The 22,514-nt window shown below is 53.0% G+C and overlaps 1 long non-coding RNA gene across 1 annotated transcript; it reads left to right on the top strand.

The window, feature by feature from the left end:
* The first annotated feature begins 8,327 nt into the window (after positions 1–8,327).
* Positions 8,328–10,025, top strand: LOC119709429. Its single transcript, XR_005259360.1, has 2 exons — positions 8,328–8,724; positions 9,751–10,025. It is a non-coding gene; the product is annotated as an uncharacterized LOC119709429 (long non-coding RNA).
* Positions 10,026–22,514: the final 12,489 nt, after the last annotated feature.

Raw genomic sequence — 22,514 nt, 5'->3', positions numbered from 1 at the left:
CACTGCGCCCTGCCAGCTCCAGCTCCCCTGCCCTGCCCTGCCCGTGCCACCGGTGCTGAAATCTGCCTGGGACAGAGTGAGCAGGGCTGGGACACATCCAGAGCCTGGCAGCTGAGCCTCCAGAGCCAGCGCTGGAGAGCAGACAGCCCCTGCTCTGATATCTGCCAGCAGTGGCATCTGCGACCAGCCAGGGTCCCCCCCCGCGCAGTGACAGCCGCCGTGGTGGCACTGGTGGCACCCCCGTGGGCAGCAGGGGCTGCTCAGGGTGTTCCTGGGGACACACAGCCCCCGGCACTCATCAGTCACAACTGAATTCTGTTCAGTAGCTCGGAGAATGTTCCTCAGGCTGCCGGGCTGCCCTGCCCCGTGGCAGGGATGATGGGCTGCAGGAACAGGAGGTGACAGCAGAGGTGACGATTCCAGCAGGTACACGGGCAGGGGAGCTCAGCGACCCTGTTCTGCCCCTCCAGTGTCCAGGACACAAGGACAGGACGAGGTTATGATTCCCAGAGCACTTTCCCACCTCTGGGGCAGAGTCCAGGCTTTGTTCCAGGACTTCCAGGACAGCAGCATTTGGTGCCCAGATGAGATGTGCTGTCAGCGAGGAAGATTCCATCACGCTCCAAGAGCCGAGCTGTCTGCTGGAATGCTCATCCCAGCAATCCCAGGCTCGGGATTTGATATGACAAAGTTCAAATTAGCTGTCTTGTTCCTTCCTAGAGATGCCATGGTGCATGAAGCTCTGCCTGCGTTCATGTGGCAGATCTCCCTGTCAAAGCCTAACTTTGGAGAAGGATCCTTTGGGATGAAAGGCACTGAATGATAGCATTATTATGTATCTGCTCCTGAAATGGAAATCAGGCACTCCAGCACCTTGGAGAATGTTCTGTATTGGCCTTTGAAGAATCTTCTCCAGGGCAAATCCTTCTCGAGGATTTAACACACGAGGCTGCCCTTTGCTGGAGGAAGGCATGGCTAGGAAATGGACCTTGAAGCAAGAAGTAAATGCAGCAGTTTCTCCTGGTGTGCAGCTGCTGGAGCAGTGAAAGACGGAGAAATAGGAAGGACAGGCTGCTGTAACATATGAGCTCTGTCAACAAAAGAAATGTCATGTCAGCCTTGGATGAACACCCTCAAATCAACAGCGGACACTGGATTGACTCAGCTGCTGTCAGGGTGTCCTATTAAGAGATGGATGACTTCAGAGGGAGAATTTCTCAATCCATTTATATGAAGAATTTGCCTCTAAATTCAAAAGGAGGTTCTCAGCAGAATTGCTTTAGAATTTATAACCCAGCATGTGTATCTCTTTTGTTTCCCGGGTGAGGAGGAGGCAGGAAGGTGAAATATTCCCAGAGTGGGTCTGGCCCTCGCTCTCCTGGGCAGCCCCTCCACATCCCCTGCCCTGGGACCCATCACTCCTCCCTGTCCCTGTCCCTGTCCCTTGCTCTGGGGCAGCCAGGACAACCCAGGGCTGATCATAATTCACTTTATGGCTTTGGGCTCCACGCTGCTCTGGCCACAGGCTTTGGGAGATCTTTGGGAGATCTTTGGGAGATCCAATCTTTGTCCAGGATGGTTTTTCTGCCTGAAAACCGCAGCCAGGAGAAAATAATTTGCACTGGCAGACTGAGGAAGCGCCACGTCTCTCTGACCCCTTGGATTTTCACTTTTTAAATTTTTTTTCCAAGACCCCACGCCACCGGATTGGTTTTCCACTCTTCCACTGGTGAAATTCAGCAGCAACTAAAGGAAACAGGCTGAGTTCACCTAAAATCTGAGTTCATGCCTAAACCTAGGCATCAGTGGCATTCCCCCATCCTTCTTTAAATCCCTCGAGAGCTGGGCTTGGAGCAGTCCTGGAGAACAGGGGAGCAGGGTGAGGGAATCGCAGAGCTGTGTGCAGGCTCATTCCTGCCTGGTGCTCACATCTCCCACCCTGACAGGAGAGCCCTGGGGCTCCTCTGGGCCCAGGGAGACCTTGGTTGATGTCCTTGGGATGGCCTGGGGTGGCTGCGTTCCCTGGATTATTCCTTTCCATGGGATAATTGGTGCTCCCTGGGCCCAGGAAGGTCCTTCACCAGCTGAATGCAGCTCAGAGGGGTGGGGAGGAGAGATGAGAGGCACACCTGGGCTTTTGACCTTCCCAGGGAATATTCCAAGTGCTTTGAGTGGCAGCACTCCAAAGGGCAGCTCTTGTCCCCGGAGCTCCTTTCCCAGCAGGCAATCCCAGACCATTCATTCCCATTCCCATTCCCTTTCTGCCAGCTGCAGCCTCAGCACAGCCCGCTCCTGTGGCCACACCTCAGCACTCCATTTCCCTGACCTCCCCTGTTTTTGGGAAATCACGGGGTCTGAACTGAGCTGAATTCCACAGCCTTGGGAAGCTCCTGCTGTGGGTGAGTTTCCAGCACGTTCCCAGCTGGGCACTGCCATTCCCGAGGGGTTTGTTTTGTGTGTTTGCCCAAAGCCTGGTGTCTCTGTGTGGTGTCTTTTCCTCCAGGGATGGCTTTAAAAGAGCTGCCCCAAATCCCCCTCAGCGTCAGCAACGCTCTGTGGGTTTGTCAGATGTTCCCTTTCCCAAAGGCTGCAAAGATTCCAGTTTAACTGGTTTTAAGTCAGATTTAGAAGTCACGAACACAGCTCACCCATCTGCATAATCTCTGGATTGTTATTCCTGTGTTGGAACACGAAAACTTCTGTCGCTGCTGTCAGGGCTGGTGGCTCTCCCCTGCGTGAGGAGAGCTGTGAAGAATTCACAGACCCCTGCCCCTGCCATCAGGGGCACCCCAACAAAACAGAAATGCTGCAGGGACATCAGCTGCGGGACGTGGGACAGGGACCTCCATGAATTCAGCTGTGGCGGAGCTGCACAGATCTCCAGGTACCTCCGACAGCTCCTTCCTGTCTGTGCTGCTCCCAGCTGGCTGCAAACTTGGAGCTTTAATTAAAAAAAAGGTGCTTTTTAAATGCTTGTATGGAAAACATTCCTCTTCCCCTCCGCTCCTTGGGCTCTGCTGGTTCCCTCGGCAGTGACTCCTGCCCAGGAGGAGGGAGATGGTTCATCTGCCAGCCCTGTGAGCTGGGACTGGGCAGGCGTGGGACTGACCCTGCCCCAGGCACAGCAGGCAGGGTTTTGGGGTTTTGCTGCTGCTCCTTGTGCTGGTGGGGAAGCATGGAGGCAGTGCCAGCACGCCCTGGGCAGGGCTGTGGGGTGGGCAGAGTGCCCACCCCATTTTCCTCTCCCATTTTCCCATTTTCATCAGCCTCTCCCATTTTCCTCTCCCATTTTCCTCTCCCATTTTCCCATTTTCATCAGCCTCTCCCATTTTCCTCTCCCATTTTCCCACTTTCATCAGCCTCTCCCATTTTCCTCTCCCATTTTCCCATTTTCATCTCCCATTTTCCCATTTTCATCAGCCTCTCCCATTTTCCTCTCCCATTTTCCCATTTTCATCAGCCTCTCCCATTTTCCTCTCCCATTTTCCTCTCCCATTTTCCCATTTTCATCAGCCTCTCCCATTTTCCTCTCCCATTTTCCTCTCCCATTTTCCCACTTTCATCAGCCTCTCCCATTTTCCTCTCCCATTTTCCCATTTTCATCTCCCATTTTCCCATTTTCATCAGCCTCTCCCATTTTCCCCTCCCTTCCCCACGGGTCTGACTGTGGAAGGAAGCGCAGACAGCAGCTGCACAAGTGAAATAAAATAAAAAATAAATAAAAATAAAGCCCCAGAAACACTGGTGGCAGTTAAGGCGTGTTAGAAGTTGTGAACTGGAGATCGCTGTCACGCTGGAGCACCTGGGAAAATCTGTGCCTGGCACAACAAAGGGATAAAAAAGGCATAAATCCTGATGAACATAAAGAAATCAATCTGTGCTGAATTTGGGAAGAAGCGGGGTGAATAGTACATGAGGAGGATGAATTATTTTCCAGTCCTCTGACAGGGAAAGATGATGTTAAACAATATTTGTCAGCGGGGAAAATATTTACATTACAAGCATGGAAAGGGCTGTGCCAAGGAGCCCAGACAGGGCTGGTTCCCTTGGGGACATCCCTGAGGGTCTGAGGGGGTCAGAGCTCCACCAGATTCCAGAGGGGCTGGGGAGTCTGACCCCAGCCATGGGAACACTGGAGGAGCCGAGATGGGATTCTGTCAAAATGGGACTAAAATAACACCAGTCAACAACCTCAGGGAAAGTAGGTCTCATCCGACTAACCTGAGCTCTTCCATTTTTAATGAGATGCAAAAGAGATTGGTAATGATATCTACAGAGGGGTGGTACAATATTTCATAATGCCGGGCTGGCAAAACAGCTCATGGCAGGATGAGTAGAGCCCAGCTGAGGGAATGAGGGATCAGCACCTTTGGAACAGCAAGAACATTGATTTTTCCTCACATCACCAAACAGCCCGGGCTGACCACAGAGCTGCTCCTGTCAGGGCCCATTTTCCTGCATAATTTCAGTCTGGAGTTTGTTGTACCTTTCTTTAATACCTGGCTCACAGCAATATCAAAAATTATCCCGCATTTCCTCTGTAGTATTTGTCTCCTTCCCTGGAACTCAATTCTGCTTTTTCAGAGCGCACTTTCCCTCAGTTCTGCTCTCTCTTCATGTCCCAGTTTCCTTGCTTGGGGAGGTTATGTCCTTTTGCCCCGTTTTCTACTTTGTTTTTTTTATTTTTCCCCCCTTTCTGCTTTGATTTTCCCCTTTCTGCTTTGATTTTTCCCTTTTCTACTTGGATTTTTCCCTTTTCTATTTTCCTTCCTGCTCACGGATGAGTGACAGTTAAAAACTTGGCTTGAACAGGAGGAGAAATCTGTGGGAATGAGACATTCCTCATGGGTTGAAGATGCTCTGATGGAACGGGAGCTCTGAGCATCCCAGATTTCTCCCTGCAGCAGAGGAAAATCAAATCCTTTGCAGTGAGAAGCTCCAGAGGTCCTTGATTCAAGGATAATCATAATTTCCCTCCTCAGTTCTGTAACTTTTAGGGGGTGAGAGTAAAAACCATCAGGAGCTCTTCCACTCCATAGCACTGCCACGACACAAACATTTTATGAGTGTATATTTAAGCAGTTACAGAGCTTAACACGAATTTATTGGGATTTTTACTTTGGAAATTTGTTTCACATCCAGTTATGCATTTTTAATTGACAATTAGTCTCAAGCTCGCTTGAATACCAATTAAAATTCAATCAAAATACACCAAACTAGCATTGTTAAATGGACTTTAAATTAAGAATATGCAGGGAAAAGTCTGTCTAAACTCGGTGTGCAGGAAAAATTTACCCAAAAATGGCTGGTTTGGGGCAGAACTCCTTCCCTTGGGATGGGATGGGGCTGAGGGTTTGGGCTTCCCAAAAAACTGGGGTGGAGCATTTTCCAGTTTATAAAAACTGGGGTGGAGCATTTTCCAGTTACAAAAACTGGGATGGAGCATTTTCCAGTTTATAGAAACTGGGGGTGGAGCATTTTCCTGTTATAAAACTGGGGGTGGAGCATTTTCCAGGCTATAGAAACTGGGGGTGGAGCATTTTCCTGTTATAAAACTGGGGGTGGAGCATTTTCCAGGCTATAAGACTGGGATGGAGCATTTTCCAGGCTATAGAAACTGGGGGTGGAGCATTTTCCAGTTATAAAAACTGGAGTGGAGCATTTTCCAGGTTATAAATTGTCAGTAAATTCTGGCAGCATCACCTCACCTCCCTCAGCCCCAGAGCTGAACGGGAAAGACTCTGCCCCAGAGGTAGAGCCTGCAGGAATTGGATTTCAGGAGGTTGTAAGGAGTGAAAGAAATTTGGTTCAGAATCCCCGAGCTGTGCCAGCAGAGCTTCCCTCACACAAAAACCCCAATTCCTAATCCCAGTGCTTTCACCTGAATCTGCTCATGAAAGGCTGTGGATTTTGTCCCAAGAGGATTTATTTCATTTTATGATTTATAATATTTATACATATATTTATTTTATTCTTATTTATTTCTTGCATATTTCACCCTCCATTTTTCTTGTTGCTTGGGAGTTGAAGAGGAAGAAAAAGTTTTGAAGGAGATACCAAGAAATCCTATTGGATAATTCTGTGCTTAATTAGATGTTAATGGCTTTTATTTATTTTTTTTTTTGGTGCAGCAACCTGTGCTCTTTATCAACTGAGCAGCCTCTTGCAAGAGGTTAATTTGGGAATATCTTGTAATAAAGATGAGTATTTGTGTAATAAATTTGGTGTGTCGTTGTCCTGGGAGAGAAACACTCAGTGTGGGAGTGTAGCAAGGTCGTCGATGCTGCCAGGGCTGCTAAAACAGGAATTCATCCCTGAGTAAACATTACTTCTATTAATTGGGGAATTAGTTATCTGCCAGCGCTTAAGCAAGGCTCTTACCCAGCTCAGGGAGAGCAGAGGAACCTCTGAAAAGATAATTGAGATGAGACAATGCCTTCTTTAAAGATCACTCACCATTTAAACTCCTTTAAATAATTAATTAGGCTCGCAAAGATCATTCTGAGAGCTGGTGAACTCTGCGTGCAACACGAGGACCCAGCTGAAGGTAGAGCATCAAACGCCTCCTCAGATCTCCCAGAAGTGAAGGTGGAGCTCAGGAAGCAGCAGGAACATGGAGAAAGGCCCCTTTTAATGAAACTCCAGGAATTTTCTTGCAGGAACACCTCCAGAGGTGGTGGGGAGGCAACGAAAGCAGCGACAGGAGGCGTCTCCAGCACCTGCCTTGGCGCTGTGCACACCAGGAGCAGGAGCAAAAACGCCTCTGGGCTGAAGGTGGCAAACTCCAGAGCATCCCCGAGCCTCTGGAAGGGGCAGCACGTCCTGGGCAGCCCTGGCAGGGGACAGGCACAGGGCAAATGTCACCTCCTGAGCCTCCCAGCCGCCAGGGCGTTCGTGGTGCTGGCTGCTGAAGTCAGTGCGGGTCAATGAGGGCAGTTTGCTCGTGGCCTTGCAGAGAGCAGCTCTGAAGGTCTCGGAGCCCCTTCCAGAACCTCCCGGGGTTTGCAGAGAGCTGGAGAGGGAATTCGGAGAAGGGCCTGGAGTGGTGGGAAAAGTGGAATGGTTTTAACCTGAAAGAGAGCAGGTTGAAATGAAATATTAGGAAGGAATTGCTCCCTGTGAGGGCGGAGAGGCTGCCCAGGGGATGCTGGTGAGGGGTGGGCTGCTGGAGGGCTGGCCCCTGATGAGGAGCAGTTTGTGGAGGCTGATAAGAACTGTTTTACAGCAGAGCATAATCTACTGTAGCACTTTATTATGCCTAATGCAAGGGGAGGGTAAACAGGGCTGCTGAGAATTAAAATCAATGGCATTCTCCTCTCCACAGCCATATCAGCTCGTCAGTAATTACTTGTTTGTTGTCTTCATTGTGAATCCCAACAATTCCAAGGTTGTTAATGCTCCAAGAGAGAAAATGAAATTACATATTCAATTTATTCCGCACGGAAACAAATTAGCAGGAAGAAAAGGGGATTTATTTGCATTCCTGCGGTGGAGTCGGTGCCATCCTGTGGGATGGAGCTGCCTCCTTCCAGCTCCCTGGGATTGGGAATCACCTGCCAGCCCCAGCAGGGAGGGAGGGCTCACTGGTGCCCAGCTTGCCAGGGCTGCCTGGGAGCCCCATCCTGTCCCAATTGTCCCTTTTCTGGGGAGGAGCTGCTTGGGGCTCCCTGCAGGGACAGAGCAGTGACCCCTGGTGATGCTAGGGTGGGGACACTGACCCCCCTTGTGGTGCCCAGGGCAGCCCAAAGCTCTGTCCCTGGCGCTGGGATCCCTTCAGGAGCTCTGTCTGTCCATGTCACCTCTGTCCCTGGTGCTGGGATCACTGGGATCCCTTCAGGAGCTCTGTCTGTCCCTGTCACCTCTGTCCCTGGCACTGTGTGTCCCTGTCAGCTCTCTCCCTGGCACTGGGATCCCTTCAGGAGCACTGTCTGTCCTTGCCACCTCTGTCCCTGGCACTGTCTGTCCCTGTCCCTGGCACTGTCTGTCCCTGTCAGCACACATGGGGAGCCAGGGGAAGGGACAGTGCTCCTGCACTCAGGTTTGGTTGCAATGTGACACGAAATGAAGGACACTCCCACGCTGAGGTGTTTAAAGTACAAAAAGAGTGCGTTCATTTCTTGATTTTGGTATTTGTGGAATTTTAAAGGTGAAACCCACAGCTGATCAGTTCTTTCTTCTTTCAGAAAGGAATGTAAAACAATCATTATTTACATGAAACTCTATTACAGAAATGTAAACATCAGAAGGCTTAGAGAACTTCAGGAGAACAGGGTGGCAGTGTTTGACTTGGCTAAAGCTCTTCACTCCTGGAAATGCTTCTCTTCTCCACCCAGTTAATTTCTGCCATGCTCAAATGTATCTTTCTGCACGTCTGACTTAAATATTAACAGTGCTTTGCATCGCCGGCGCTTTTCCTGTGCTCAGCTTCAGTGTAGGGCTGGGGGGAAAAGTGGCTGGGGGGCAGAGGCTGCTTTTAACATCTCTGAGGCGCTAAAATCGAATAAATCATTGGCTGGAGCTGCTTCCACTCCGAAGCAGGCTGAGTTTCACCTCCTGGAGCCACGGCCCAGCCTCAGCGAGCCTCTGCCAGGGGCTGGTGAGCAGAGAGGACGGGACAGCTGAGCTGACGAGGACTGGGAGCTTTAATTGCACCTCTGGTGATGAAATACGGATGGAGCTGGAGCTGGATGGGACTGAGCCACCCAGGGAAGAGCTGCAGAGAAGGTCAGTGCTGGGTGGGCAGGAGCAGAGCTGGTCTGGAGCCAGGCTCAGGACAGCTCCGAGCCCGTTTGGCAGGAAAAGGACCCAGAGGCAGGGAGAGGGCAGGGATCCTGATGGGAATGGTGGGTCCTGCAGCTGGGGTGGGAGCTGGACAGGGGCAGAGGGGCAGAGGGATGGGGAATGAACCAGGGATGGGATGGCATGGATGAGATCCATGGGGTGGGATGGGATCCATGGGATTGATGGGATGGGATGGGATGGGATCCATGGGATGGAATGGGATCCATTGGGATGGGATCCATGGGATGGGATGGGATCCATTTGGATGGGATCCATTGGGATGGGATCCATTGGGATGGGGTCCATGGGATGGGATGGGATCCATTGGGATGGGATCCATGGGATGGGATCCATTGGGATAGGATGGGATCCATTGGGATGGGATGGGGTTCATGGGATGGGATCCATTGGGATGGGATGGGATCCATTGGGATGGGGTCCATGGGATGGGGTCCATGGGATGGGATCCATTGGGATGGGGTCCATGGGATGGGGTCCATGGGATGGGATCCATTGGGATGGGGTCCATGGGATGGGGTCCATGGGATGGGATGGGATCCATTGGGATGGGATGGGGTCCATGGGATGGGGTCCATGGGATGGGAGGGGGTTTCATGGCTCAGGATCACCGAGGTGTCACTCCCGTGCTGCACAAAGGCTGTTCCTCTGGCCCGGCCCGTCAGGGTGGGAGGGATGTGTGTCTGTGCAGGGAAATGCTGGGTGGGAGGTGGGACCTGCAGACTCTGCCCGTCCCCAGATCCTGCAGGGCCTTGGCTGCAGTGCCACGGTGCTGGTGGCCAGCTGTGCCAGCCAAGCTACTTCCAGAGGGGAGGAAAGCTGGCACTGACGGCAGATGTGCCCGAGCCCTGCTAAATGCCACCCCCAGCCCCTTTGGCAGGGCTGCAGATCCAGGACCTGCCCACGTCCTTCAGATTTCCGCATCCACGTGTTGCTCTTTGTGCTCCTCAGGCTGTGGTGACCATGACCTGGTGATCCATGGACTCCAGAGCCTCCTGAGGTGCCCACGGGGCTGCAGGGCCAGGAGCCAGCCTGAGGATCCAGGGGCTGCTCGAGCAAAGCAGCTGCACCACGCCGAGTCTGCTCCAGGCCCGGGGAAAATGACAAAAAGGCAACATTTGCCAGGAAAGAATGCAGAACTAAGTGGGGAAAATACATTTTAATGAAATGCAAATATGTTTCCCGGCATCTAGGAGAGAATTAAAAGCATAAATAAATAAATGGAAGCGGGGAGTGAGCGTTTAGCACCAGATTTGAAGTTCTGCTTAAAGGAACAGGCCCAGCTGATGGGGGCCTGAGTTTCTCCACATTCCTGAGCGCTCTCTCTGTCCTGGTTGAGTTTAGATGGCGCCAAAGTTTGACTTTAAAGCCTGATTCAGTTTTTGGGGGATCAAGCAGAGGCAGTGCCGGTGCACTGGGGGCTTGGCCGTGGGCTCGGCAGGGCTGGTGGTGCTTCCCCAGTGGCACAGCGCTGCCAGAGGAGCCTGGCAGGGCCAGGGATGGATCCAGTTGTCCCATTCTCTCTTTCAGGCCTGTTTAACCTCCCTGACATCTCTGGCTCCCACCCTGCCCATGCCCCGGGGGTAAGGCACAGCTCAGCCCCAGGGAGAGAGGGCAGGAGGATGCTCCTGTCCCCATGGAATGATCCTGTCCCCAAGGATTGCTCCCTACTCCCAGACAAGCCCAGGATGCAGGAGGATGCAGGAGGATGCAGGAGGATGCAGGGGGATGCAGGGATGCAGGAGGATGCAGGAGGATGCAGGAGGATGCAGGGATGCAGGGGGATGCAGGGATGCAGGAGGATGCAGGAGGATGCAGGGGGATGCAGGGGGATGCAGGGGGATGCAGGAGGATGCAGGGGGATGCAGAGGGATGCAGGAGGATGCAGGAGGATGCAGGGGGATGCAGGGGGATGCAGGGATGCAGGAGGATGCAGGAGGATGCAGGGATGCAGGGGGACGCAGGAGGATGCAGGAGGATGCAGGGATGCAGGGGGATGCAGGGATGCAGGGGGATGCAGGAGGATGCAGGGATGCAGGAGGATGCAGGGATGCAGGGATGCAGGAGGATGCAGGAGGATGCAGGGATGCAGGAGGATGCAGGGGGATGCAGGAGGATGCAGGAGGATGCAGGAGGATGCAGGGGGATGCAGGAGGATCCAGGAGGATGCAGGGGGATGCAGGAGGATGCAGGGATGCAGGAGGATGCAGGGGGATGCAGGAGGATGCAGGGGGATGCAGGAGGATCCAGGAGGATGCAGGGGGATGCAGGAGGATGCAGGGATGCAGGAGGATGCAGGGGGATGCAGGAGGATGCAGGAGGATGCAGGGATGCAGGAGGATGCAGGGGGATGCAGGAGGATCCAGGAGGATGCAGGGATGCAGGAGGATGCAGGGGGATGCAGGAGGATCCAGGAGGATGCAGGGATGCAGGAGGATGCAGGGGGATGCAGGAGGATCCAGGAGGATGCAGGGGGATGCAGGAGGATGCAGGAGGATGCAGGAGGATGCAGGGATGCAGGAGGATGCAGGGGGATGCAGGAGGATGCAGGAGGATGCAGGAGGATGCAGGGATGCAGGAGGATGCAGGAGGATGCAGGGGGATGCAGGAGGATGCAGGAGGATGCAGGAGGATGCAGGGATGCAGGATCCTCTCCTGCAGCCTTGCAGGCCATGCTAGGAGCCAGAAGTGCTGATTTCCCTGCGTGGCTCCTGTGCAAATGCTTTGCCTCTTCTGCCCTGATTCAGCACATCTGCAAAGCCCCCCGAGCCAGGGGGGAACTTCAGGCCCAAATAACTTTGCAAGTGTGATTTTCCTGAGCAACATTATTCTCGTTTAGGACTACCCTGTGAGCAAAGAAATCTCTCATAATGATTTCCCTGTCAGCTGTTTCTTTCCAAGACCTTTTTCTCCTTCCTAAAAATGCATGGCACACTATGGAAATCATGTAAAGCTCCTGCTCTCCGTGGCTATGAATAGTGTTTTCTGCTCTCTATTGGTTTATATTTGGGTCCGATAATCACGCTCATATTTTAAGTTTAACCAAGGCACAATTTCTCTAACAAGGGCAGCAAACAAAGCAAGGTGTTTAAGCTGAGCAAACGAGGGCAGAAGTGGATCCTTTACTTTCTTAATGCTTCCCCGCTTCAAATTATTCCCTGCGCGTTCCATTTAGGCAACGGACACAAATGATTTGTAGGAGTTTTCCACCCCCGAAACCTAATAACACAGCAGGGCTGTGCTGCTCCCAGCTCCGTTCCGAGCAGCTCCAGGCTTTTGTGTGGCAGCCCAGCCCATTTGTTCTTTATTAAAATGAAAATTAGCATGAGAGCCAAGCTCTCGCTTAATGGGCTCCGACGCTGCCTCACCAACACTTTTGTTAACCCAGTCCCGGTCTGTGCTGTAATTCTGCCTTCCCAAAGGGAAGAGGAAAGGGAAAGGCTGGCTGTGAGCAGGGAGAAAAGCAGGGAAGTGTGCTTGGAGTGTGTGCTGTTAGTGCTGGGCACGACAGAGCTCCCTGAGCTGATGGAACAGGGAGGGAGCGAGGGACCGGGCTGCACAACGGCCTCTTCCAGGCTCTGCCCTTCCTGTTGAGGTTTTTGGGATTTTAGGTGTGGGCAGGGAGCATTTGGAGGCAATTCAGAAGGGTTTTGCCATGAAAATGTCCCTTCTCCAGCAAATCCACCTTCAGTTCAGGGTAAACCTGGAGATATCTGTGAGACTGGGCTGAAGGTTCCTTGCACTGAGTCGCCTGGAAAGGAAAACTTCAAGGCAGAGTTTTCCTTTCTGAGAGGACAAAAACTGCCCAAGGAAAGCAGGGCAGCAGGTTTGGAGCTAAAGCAGCAATTACCCCGATTACCTGGGGTTATTTCACGTGGAAAATGGCTTGGGATGCTCCAGACACCCACGGGGTTCATCTCCCTGCACGCCCCTGCAAGTGTCAGCTTTGCCCTGAACACTGAGAAACCATCCCAGAATATCCCAAAGTGGGAAGGATCCACAGGGATCAGCAATCCCAGCTCCTGGCCCTGCACAGAACAGTCCCAGGGAGCCCACCCCGAGTCTGAGAATAGGAATGATCTTTACTTTTTGCATCCTAAATGTCTTCTCCACAAGGAGAAGGACAGAGAATAACGGCCCACTCTGAACAGTGCGGACATTTTTTCTGGGAATTCAAGTTCTAGAAGGAACTGCCTTGTGGAAGAGCAACAGTTTAATGAAAAACTACTTTCCTCAAGCTGGTTTTTCTCTCTGTTTATTCCATAAGAAAATTCAAACTCAGAGAAAGAACTTTGTGTTTTGTTGGCCGAAGTTGAAAGCCAAACGTGATTTGGTTGGGCTTTTTTTGGGATGGTTTTGGCCAAAAAGTGACCAGTTACCTCCATTAACGATGAAATTTCAGCTGGGCCTTGGGAGGACTCACTCATTTTGGAGATGTTTTCCAATGAATCCTTCAGGACCTAATTCCAGATATTGATGCTGACAGAAGACAAAGCATTGGAGCGTTTAACTGCCTCTGCTGCTTTCTGCTTGGATCCTCAGCGTGGTCAGAGAAATCCCTTCACGAGGCAGTGCCAGACAGGCTGTCTGTCTCTCTCTCGCCTTGACACGAAGTTGACAGGAGAGCTTTGAAAACCCGTTTTAGGAAGTTTGATGGAGCAACTCCTGATTCCTCCTATCTGGTTTAAGGGCAGCGCTTCCCCTTGGGATGAGACCTTGGAGTCAAGTGCTGTCCTGACCTCCTGTGCCCTGGGCTTTTGGGAACCCAGGACATCCCGCTGGCAGCAGCTCGGGCCATCCAGGGCACCCAGAGGGATGTCCTGGGTTCCCACATGGGCTCACCTCTGCCAGGTGCTGAGCTCTGCTTGGGGTGCAACTGGAATCCAAACCATGCCGGGATTCCGGGGTTCCCTGAGAGGAACCAGCAGCTGCTGTCATGGCTGTGGTAATGACAGCAGTGTCACCACCCCTGCCCGATGCTGGGGAAATGCTTTAGGGGCCTCATGGTGGGCTTGGCAGAGAGCTGGGGGTCCTTCAGTGGGGTGGGGACGGTGACACACCTGCAGGTGCCACTGCCCAGGTGACAGCAGGTGACAGGGACGGCTGGACTCTGAGCTGTGCCAAGGAAACTTCCCTGTTCCAGCCCCGAACCTGCTGCTGCAGGCATGGCAAGAGCATGGGGAGGGACAGAGGGGTGTCCTGGATGTCCCATCTCCCTTTGGGGCTGGAGCCCTCCCAGCTGGTTCTGTGGGAATGCACGGGGCACAGCAGAGGTGAAATCCCTGCCCAGCTCCAACCTGGCTTGGAGGTGTCAGGCAAGAAGGTCCCTTTGGGACCCTGAGCATGGGGACGGGGTGAGCAGTCTGTGCTGTGTGTGGTGTGTGTGGTGAGGCAGCCCCCAGAGACCCAAGGCCATGGAAGTTCAGTGCTGCCTTTACTCTGGGGGCTCCCAGCACTGATCCCTCAGCAGGAGAAGGGGTCTGCTGGGTTTCAGCTGCTTCCCACTTGGCCAGAACGTCCCACAAAGCCTTTGAGTGTGGCCCAGCCAGCATCAGACAGCTGCTGATACTTCTAATGCAAAGATGCCACCTGCCCTGGCATTTCTGCGGGGCTCAGGTCTGACCTGTGGCTCTGCCTCAGCCCTGGCTCTTGGCAGCAGCTCGGGCTGGGCAAACCTGCAGCAGCTGCCTGCTTCTCATTATTTACTGACTGCAAGCCAAAGGGCACAAACTGTTCCTCTATTCCTTCACAACAGGCAGGGGAGCTCCTGGCTGCTCTCAGAGTGAAGGATGTGCTCACCAAACCTATTTCCCCTCATTATTTCCCCGAGTTTTGTGCTGTGGCAGATGGATCTTCATTAGGCTGAATGCAACTTTTAGGGCAAAGCTGCTTTCATTGTTGAAACAGCTCTTGCAGTAACCCCGGCTGTTTTATTGAGATTTACAGGAAAATGGCTGGGAAATACAATGGCAAAATAAAGATGCCTTTAAGCAGATAATGGGAAAGCATTTCCCTCTCCTGAAAGGTCGTGCACGGCAAGTGGGAAATGGAGCTCAAGTGGCTCTGGGTTGGGTTGAGTGCCTGGGCAGGGATAGGGAGATAAATCACAGACAGCACCTCTGGAACGAGCCCAAACCCTCCCCAGCAAATCACATTTACCAGGTTCATTCTGAGGACAGAACCCCCAGAATTCCAGACTCCTGCTGAGGGGCCGGGGCTGCCCAGGAGGGACGGGCAACTCTGGAAACTCAAACAGGACCTGGAAATGTCTGCAGGAGGCTGCAGGTGAGCCTGGCAGAGCAGGAGGAGGGAGAGCTGCTCCCCACCCCACCCAGGGGTCCCTAAGTCACCTGGGCTCTTCCTTGCAGGGCTTTGGTGTGTCCCAAAGGAAGGGGGAGCAGGTGATGATGGGGTGAGGCTGAAGGCTCCAGAGCAGCCCAGGCTGGGGCTGCCAGCCCAGCCCAGCCCAGCCCAGCCAGGTGTGGATGGAGCACAGCCCTGCCCTGGCAGCTGGCAGGGAGCAGGGTCAGGGTGGAGGGAGCAGGGTCTGGATGGAGGGAGCAGGGTCAGGGTGGAGCACAGCCCTGCCCTGGCAGGGAGCAGGATCATGCCAGGGACTGCCCTGCCCACCCAAGGCCAGGGAGGAGACTGGGACTCCTCTCTCCTGGGAGGTTTATCCCTTTTTCAGCCTGATCCTCTGCAGGAGCCCAGGAGCCAAATGCTGCTTCCCTGGCAGTGCAAGAGAAGCACAAGGCAGAGTTACAGGAGCAGAGTTCTGCTTGGAGGGCACCTCAAACCCTTGACATGGTCCCTGTCCTCAGAGCCATGTGTGACTCACAAATCACCCTCATTCCCCCTCATTTTTCCCTCAGTAGATGTTTGCAGAGAAGGAATAAGGCTGTTAAAGGGAAAGCTGAAACAGTACAAGATGTGACACTAAGAGGAAAAAAAAAAAAAAGGAAATAAAAGGAGGAAAAAAAGTGGTTTCAAATCTCTTTGCTCAGACAGCCCCATGTGATTACTGCATTTATCAGTGTCTATCTCAACACGGAGCAGCTCCAGCTTATAAAGAGTGACACATGCAGAGCACAAAATAACAGGGCTGCCAAAGGCTCCTGAACAGAAACAAGCCCCAGGGCAGCTGAGGAGGGGATGGGAAGCCCAGCAGGAGCCCTGTGGCTGGGCTGCTCAGCAATCACTGCTCCAGAGGCTCCTGCTCTGTCCTTCAGGGAATGGCCAAGGCCAGCCCTGCCTGGAGGAGAGAATCCCCTGCTCTGCTCTGCTCTCCTGGCAGGGCAGGTCCGTGGATTTGCAGAGCAGAATGCCTGGAGCAGGGGACGTTCAGTGGCTCCACAGGCAGTGGAGTTCTGGGGAATGCCAGGAGAGGAGTTCTTGTCTAAAAGAGCAGAGATTTAGATAAAGGAGGGGTTTTATTAGATGAGGGTGGGCAGGCCCTGGCACAGGTGCCCAGAGCAGCTGGGGCTGCCCCTGGATCCCTGGCAGTGCCCAAGGCCAGGCTGGACAGGGCTGGGAGCAGCTGGGACAGTGGAAGGTGTCCCTGCCATGGCAGGAGTGGCACTGGATGGGCTTTGAGGTCCCTTCCAGTCCAAACCATTCCATGGTTCTGTTCCCTCCTTCATTTGTGCCTCTTCTTCCCTGCCAGAGTCTTCTCCAGGCAAAACCTTTCAGAGCATGGAAAACAAGGGTTGGAGGTCGCCTGATCAGCCAAACCTGCTTCCTTCTGGCCTGGGCTGCACCTGAGGCCCCAGAGTCACCCTGTACCCTGGTGTGACACGGGGAGGAGACGCTTCACCACCACAGATCTTGGTGCAGGGGGACCTTCTGGGGCCACGCTTTATGGTCAGGGATTTTAAAGCTGTCTGCTATTTTCATGCCTTTCCCTAAGCCCAGCAAAGCCTCTCCACTGGAGTGATGGGAATTTCTGCAAGCAGGCAGTTCTCACCCCTTTGGGGGAGCTGCTTATGGAGCTCCTCCATTTCTGCCCATCCCTCAAACCCAGCTGGAGCTGCAGCCTCCTCAGCCCTGGCACAATGCCTTTCTCCATGACTTGGTGGCCCCCGCGATCCTGTTGCCTCCTCAGGCTCTGTTTTCTGTGGCAGCAGCTCTCTGCTGAGAGAAGAATTCAAGTTCTGAGTTCAGCAAGAGTAATCCCGGGGAATTACAACCATTGCTGGGACAGCCCCAAGGCCTGCCCTGGGTTCAGCTGAGCTGCAGGGTGAAGCAAACAGCAGAGCTGCTGCAAGTGAGGAACAGGCTGCTGCAAGTGAGGGACAGGCTGCGGGGCTGCTGCAAGTGAGGAACAGGCTGCGGGGCTGCTGCAAGCGAGGAACAGGCTCTGGAGCTGCTGCAAGTGAGGGACAGGCTGCTGCAAGTGAGGAACAGGCTGCGGGGCTGCTGCAAGTGAGGAACAGGCTCTGGAGCTGCCCCTGTGCCCCAGAGGGGGCTGGCATCATCACCTCTGCTTGCGTTTCCAGGCAAATCCAGCAGGAACCCACACAGGACTTACCTAGCAGAGTTTTAGGGGTGGTGAGCCCTACCTGTACCAATCTCACGGAGAGGAACACAACTTTTCCTGGCATTGTCCTGGGGAAGGCTGTGAGAAGATCAGAGAAGGGAATGATAAGCGGTTCTTATCTTAACCTGCTGCTCCTGGTGTTGAGAACACGTGGAATGTGTTATGAGATTTGCGTACCAAAGGGTGATTTCCATATTAGCCAGTGGTGCTGGTGTTTTAACTGAAGGACCAATCAATTCCACCTGTGTCATAGCTGCCTATAAAAGCAATGGGTTTCTCATAAAAAATTATTGATCAGCCTTCTGTGAATCCTGGAGTTCGTGCTAATTATCACCAGCGTGGGGATGTGTTCTACCAGCAGCTCTCTTTGGTATTCATTGTCTGCACATTTCCTTTGCTCCCTTTTCCCCCCTCGGGAAGGGAAGGCTTTGAACAGGGTGCTGACTAAAAACTTCAGCCTCTTGTGCCTGCTTTGTTTTGATGCTGCTGCGGGAGAGGATCAAAAGGGAACACGTTTTCTCCTGGCAGATGACAGCACCGGGGCTGAGAGAGCAGGGCACGCTGCCTCGGAGGCACAGCCTCCCTGGGAGCTGTAAACATCCCTGTCACCTCCCGAAAGAACAAAGGGGCTGCCAGCTCCGTGTCCCCTTTGATCTCAGCTCTGAGTGGGGTGCTGCCAGCAGGGCTGGGGTTCTCAGGGAGCAGGCAGCAGGTGAAGAGCCCCTGTCCCTGCCCAGCCCTGTCCTGACCCCACTGCACAGGGAGCACCCCCAGGGCAGGATTTTCCTGGTGTCCAAACCTCAGCCCAGCAGGCAGAAGGGTCCAGCCTCACCACAGAGACTTCTAGAAACACCCAGGCATAAAAAGAAATCAATTCCTCACCCACTGGTGCTGCTGGATGCCTCGGAGATTAGAAAAACTGGTCAAAAATTAGTATTTGCTCAGTAAAACCAATCTAGGGGATTTTTCTTTCACGGTGTTCAGTGCCTTCAAATCACCTGTTGGAGGGTTTTTTCTTAGAGAAGTTTTTAACATTTTTAAGCAGCACAAAATGCTTATTTTTTTCCGCCCACCTCTTTGCAATTTTTATTTCCACTGCTCTATTTTCCTGCAAAATTTTGCCAGCGCTGGCAGAGCTGTGCAGTTTCAAAGCTCTCTTGTCACTCTGCCACCACAAAACAGCCAGGATTTGGAAAAGGCAAAAGGGGGGGGAAATATGGAAACAGTCCCTGCTAGCAGAGTAAATGGGGGATGAAAAGATAAAAAAAAAAAAAAAATGCAGCTTCAAAGAAATGCAGAATTAAAAATAAATCTACCAATCCTGCTCATTTTGGGGAAGTTTTGCAGTGCACCGTCTGGTTTGCAGCCTCAGGAATGCTCTCCAGCAGATCAGAGCTCTGTGCAGCTCCCTGCAGGTTTGGGAAAGGGAAAAATATGGGGTTGCCCTGCTCAGGTGCACTGACACCATCCCCCTATTAAAAAAAAATAAATTGTTATTATCATCATCATCATCATTATTATCACCCCGAGAGCTGGGCAGGTTCCTTCACGCCACATTTGCTGCTCCGAGGGGCATCCCAGGTAATTCTGCCCTTTCACTGCCTGGGTAAGTGTGGAACCACTTGTGCTGCCCGCATCGTTGCCTGCTGCTTGACAGGGAATAAGAGAGGAAATTGTTTAAGGGGGGCAGAGGTGGCTGGGCAGGTTGGTTCCTCTGAAATAGAGCTGGCAGCAATCTGCAGGGGAAAAGAATCACCTTCTTGCCTCATTCCCTCCTGGCTGGGAACAAGCCTTGTGCTGAATCTTCCCTAAAAATTGTTCTTCTGGGTTTTAGCACAAACAGAACAAAAAATGTATTCTGGGCAGTAGAAATCGTGTGGAAGCTGCTCCACAGGTGCTTTTGGCCTGGAGGCCAGGGTCAGGTGGAGCTGCCACTGCTCCGGAGTGCTGCCAGTGGGGCACCTCGGGGATTTTGGGACAGAGCTGGAAGTGGCGGAGAGGGAAAAGGTTTTGCTCTCCCACCTTTCAACTGAAAAGCTCTCCACAGCCAGGGACCCAGAGCAGCCCTTCACTTTTGGGATTTCCCTTCCCAATTTCTGTTTAACTGCAAGCACCAGTGACCTTCTTTGGCTTTGAAGCTCAGGAAGAATCATCTTCCAGTTGATCTGTGGATCTCCTGTCTGTTCCCAACATCTACAGCACCAAGAGTCCAAAGGGTGGGGCTGAACTCTTCCCTCTCCAGCAAGGGGCAAGGAGAAGGGGTGAAGCTGGACACCCCCAGGGCTGTCACTGCCACGGGCAGGGTGGGACTGACTCCAAACCCTGCAGAGCAGCTGGAGCAGGGCCTCAGCCAGTGCAGCTCAGCAAAGCCCAGCTCAGCAAAGCCCAGGAGCAGGGCCTCAGCCAGTGCAGCTCAGCAAAGCCCAGGAGCAGGGCCTCAGCCAGTGCAGCTCAGCAAAGCCCAGCTCAGCAAAGCCCAGGAGCAGGGCATCACCCAGCCCAGCTCTGCAAAGCCCAGGAGCAGGGCTTCAGCCAGTGCAGCTCAGCAAAGCCCAGCTCACATCCCAGGCTCCAGGTGGATGCCAGCAGCTCCGGAAGGACTCGGTGCCAGCTCCCCATCCCTGCAGGTAGGGCTCAGCCAGCTGGGCAGGCAGCTGCTGCCATTTGGGATGCCCTGGCACATCCTGCTGCTCCTCCAGCTGCCCCTCCTGCACAGGCTGAGTCCTGTCTGCCAGCCTGCATTCCCAAATCCCTGTAGGAACCGAGCCCCTCTGACTCTGCCCCAGCTCAGGGGAATCAGTCCCCCCCCAGCAAGCAGATGTTTGGTTCTGAAGTGCCTCCTGGTCACAAACGTTTATCCTGTCCCTCATCTGGCCCTTTCACAGCTCAGTTTTTCCAGCACAGCCCCTCAGGGTGCTCATGACTCCTTTTTCCCTTGAACAGGCTGTGAGCAGCCTGGAGGCAGCCGGGTGCTGGGGAGGGGAAGCTGAGATCAGCACCTTTCCTCCCCTGTGACCCTGGAGCTCTCATGTCACCTCTGTGTGCCCGGGGTCCTGGCAGGGAGGAGGGAGGTGAAGAAATGCAGGATTTGCCTGTCCAGGTGCTTGAAGTGCTGCAGAGGGAGGGAGGGCTGAGCTGTGGAACCACCTGGGTGGCAAATGGAGGCTTCACCTTTTCTCTGCTGCTCTGGGCAAGGGCTTTGCTCCTGAGCTGCTCAGCTCAGCAGGAACGGGCAGGAAAGCCTCGCTGCAGCTGCAGCAAACACTGATCCCCCTGGTGCTCTGTCCCAGCCCCAGCCTGCTGCTGAGCAGACACTTGCAGCAGCTCTTCCTCCCTCGAAGGAAGGAGCAGAGTGCAGAGCTGTATGGAAATGACAGCCAGCACTCTCTGAACTCTCATTTGGGAGCTCATTTACTTTCTGCTGATGCTGCAGCAGAGCCCCCCTCCCACAGGCAGAGGCTTCAGCTCCGTCAGGCTCAGTGACCTCTCACGTCTCAGCGAAACATAAATATTGTATAAAGCACTGCTCAGAGCCCGGGTGGGAGGCACACGGCAGCCTGGAAATGAGCAGAGGGTGTGTGTGATCCTCGGGGCCCAGGGCAGCGGCTCAGGCCAGGTCTTGGTGGGGCACAGAAAGTGGGAAAATCAAACAGGGAGCAGGAGAAGAGAACAAAACGTTTGTGCAGCAGTACCAGGTGTGAACAAACATCTCCACGTGACTCTGCAGAGAAGAGGGAAGGTGGATTGCCTGCGCCGTGTGCAGTGCCAAGATTATTTGCATTTCTCTGTCTTCTAGGAAACGTTCTCATTTTGCTGGTTATCTCTTCCTAGAAGGACACCTCATTTACTGTCTGAAGAGCTCTGAAATTACCCTCCTCCCCAAAGAACGAGCTCTTGCTGCCACATCCACCTCAGCTGCCACTCCTGGGGCTGGAAGATTTTGTTCTGTGCTTCAGCTTCAGTGGGGGAGCCAAGCCCAAAGGTGGAGCACTTCTGGAACTGACCTACACAGTGGCTGAGATATGAGTGTCATGGAACCACAGCACCCTGGAATCATGGAATCATGGAGAAGTTTGGGTTGGAAGGGACCTTAAAGCTCCAATCCAGCTCCAACCTCCCCACCATGGGCAGGAACTTGCACTGAAACACCCAGAAAAATGATGGCATTTTCTCCAGTGAATCCCTGGCAGCTCTCAGCCAGCTCACCCTGTCACTGTCATATTCTCTGAAAAACCCCTTCGCCAGGATTTCTTCTCCTGGGAAGCTGAGAAGCCTCAGAGGAGAATGTAAATAATAATTATCTGATTGCTTCTCCTGTGTTTGCTGCTTTGGCATGTGGTCTGGAGATTGTTTACCAACTGGCCATTGTTTGATTGGCTTCATGTGAATTGTTTTTACTTCATTGTTTAACTGTGTTGGACTCTGAGGAGTCAGTCACGAGTTTTCATTGTCATTCTTTGTAGCCTTCTGTCTTGATCCTTTCTCTATTCTTTAGTATAGATTTAGTATAGCATTTAATGTAATATAATACAATATAATATAATATAATATAATATAATATAATATAATATAATATAATATAATATAATATAATATAATATAAATATAAATATAATATAATAATAAATTAGCCTTCTAGGAACATGGAGTCAGATTCTCATCTCTCCCTTTGTCCTGGGGACCCTGCAAATTCAACATCACCCCAGTCTGGCGCTGCAGCCCAGAGGCTCAGGTGTCCCCAGCCTGGCTCTGAGTTGCAGATGTGCCCTGTGAGCTCCAGATGTGCCCTGTGAGCTCCAGATGTGCCCCCGAACAGCCTCCCTTCCAGCCCAGGCTGGGGCTCATGTGGCTGCAACAGGAACCTGCCATCATTCCTTTCCACCTCACTGCTGCCAGCACCTGGGCATTCCTCCTTGTCTGGTGAGTAATGTCCCTCCAAAGTGACCCTGACAGATCACAGGAGCCGGCGGAGCAGAGCAGCAGCTCAGGGCCGTGGGGGGTGGAAATGCAGAGCTTCATTAAGCACTCAATCAATTACAGAGCTCAGGAGAAGGTGGTGATGGCAGCAGGCTCCCAGGGCAGGCTGGACGGATGCTGAGCCTGCCCCAAACCTTTCCAGCACAGACCGAGGGACCCCCAGAGCAGCTGCCCCTCCACAGGGAAGCTGGAGAAGCCTCAA

This window comes from Motacilla alba, chromosome 18 (assembly GCF_015832195.1).
Source record: "Motacilla alba alba isolate MOTALB_02 chromosome 18, Motacilla_alba_V1.0_pri, whole genome shotgun sequence".
NCBI classification, from domain to species: domain Eukaryota; kingdom Metazoa; phylum Chordata; class Aves; order Passeriformes; family Motacillidae; genus Motacilla; species Motacilla alba.
Note: the sequence above shows the minus strand (reverse complement) of the source record. Positions and strands in the feature narration are given on the sequence as shown.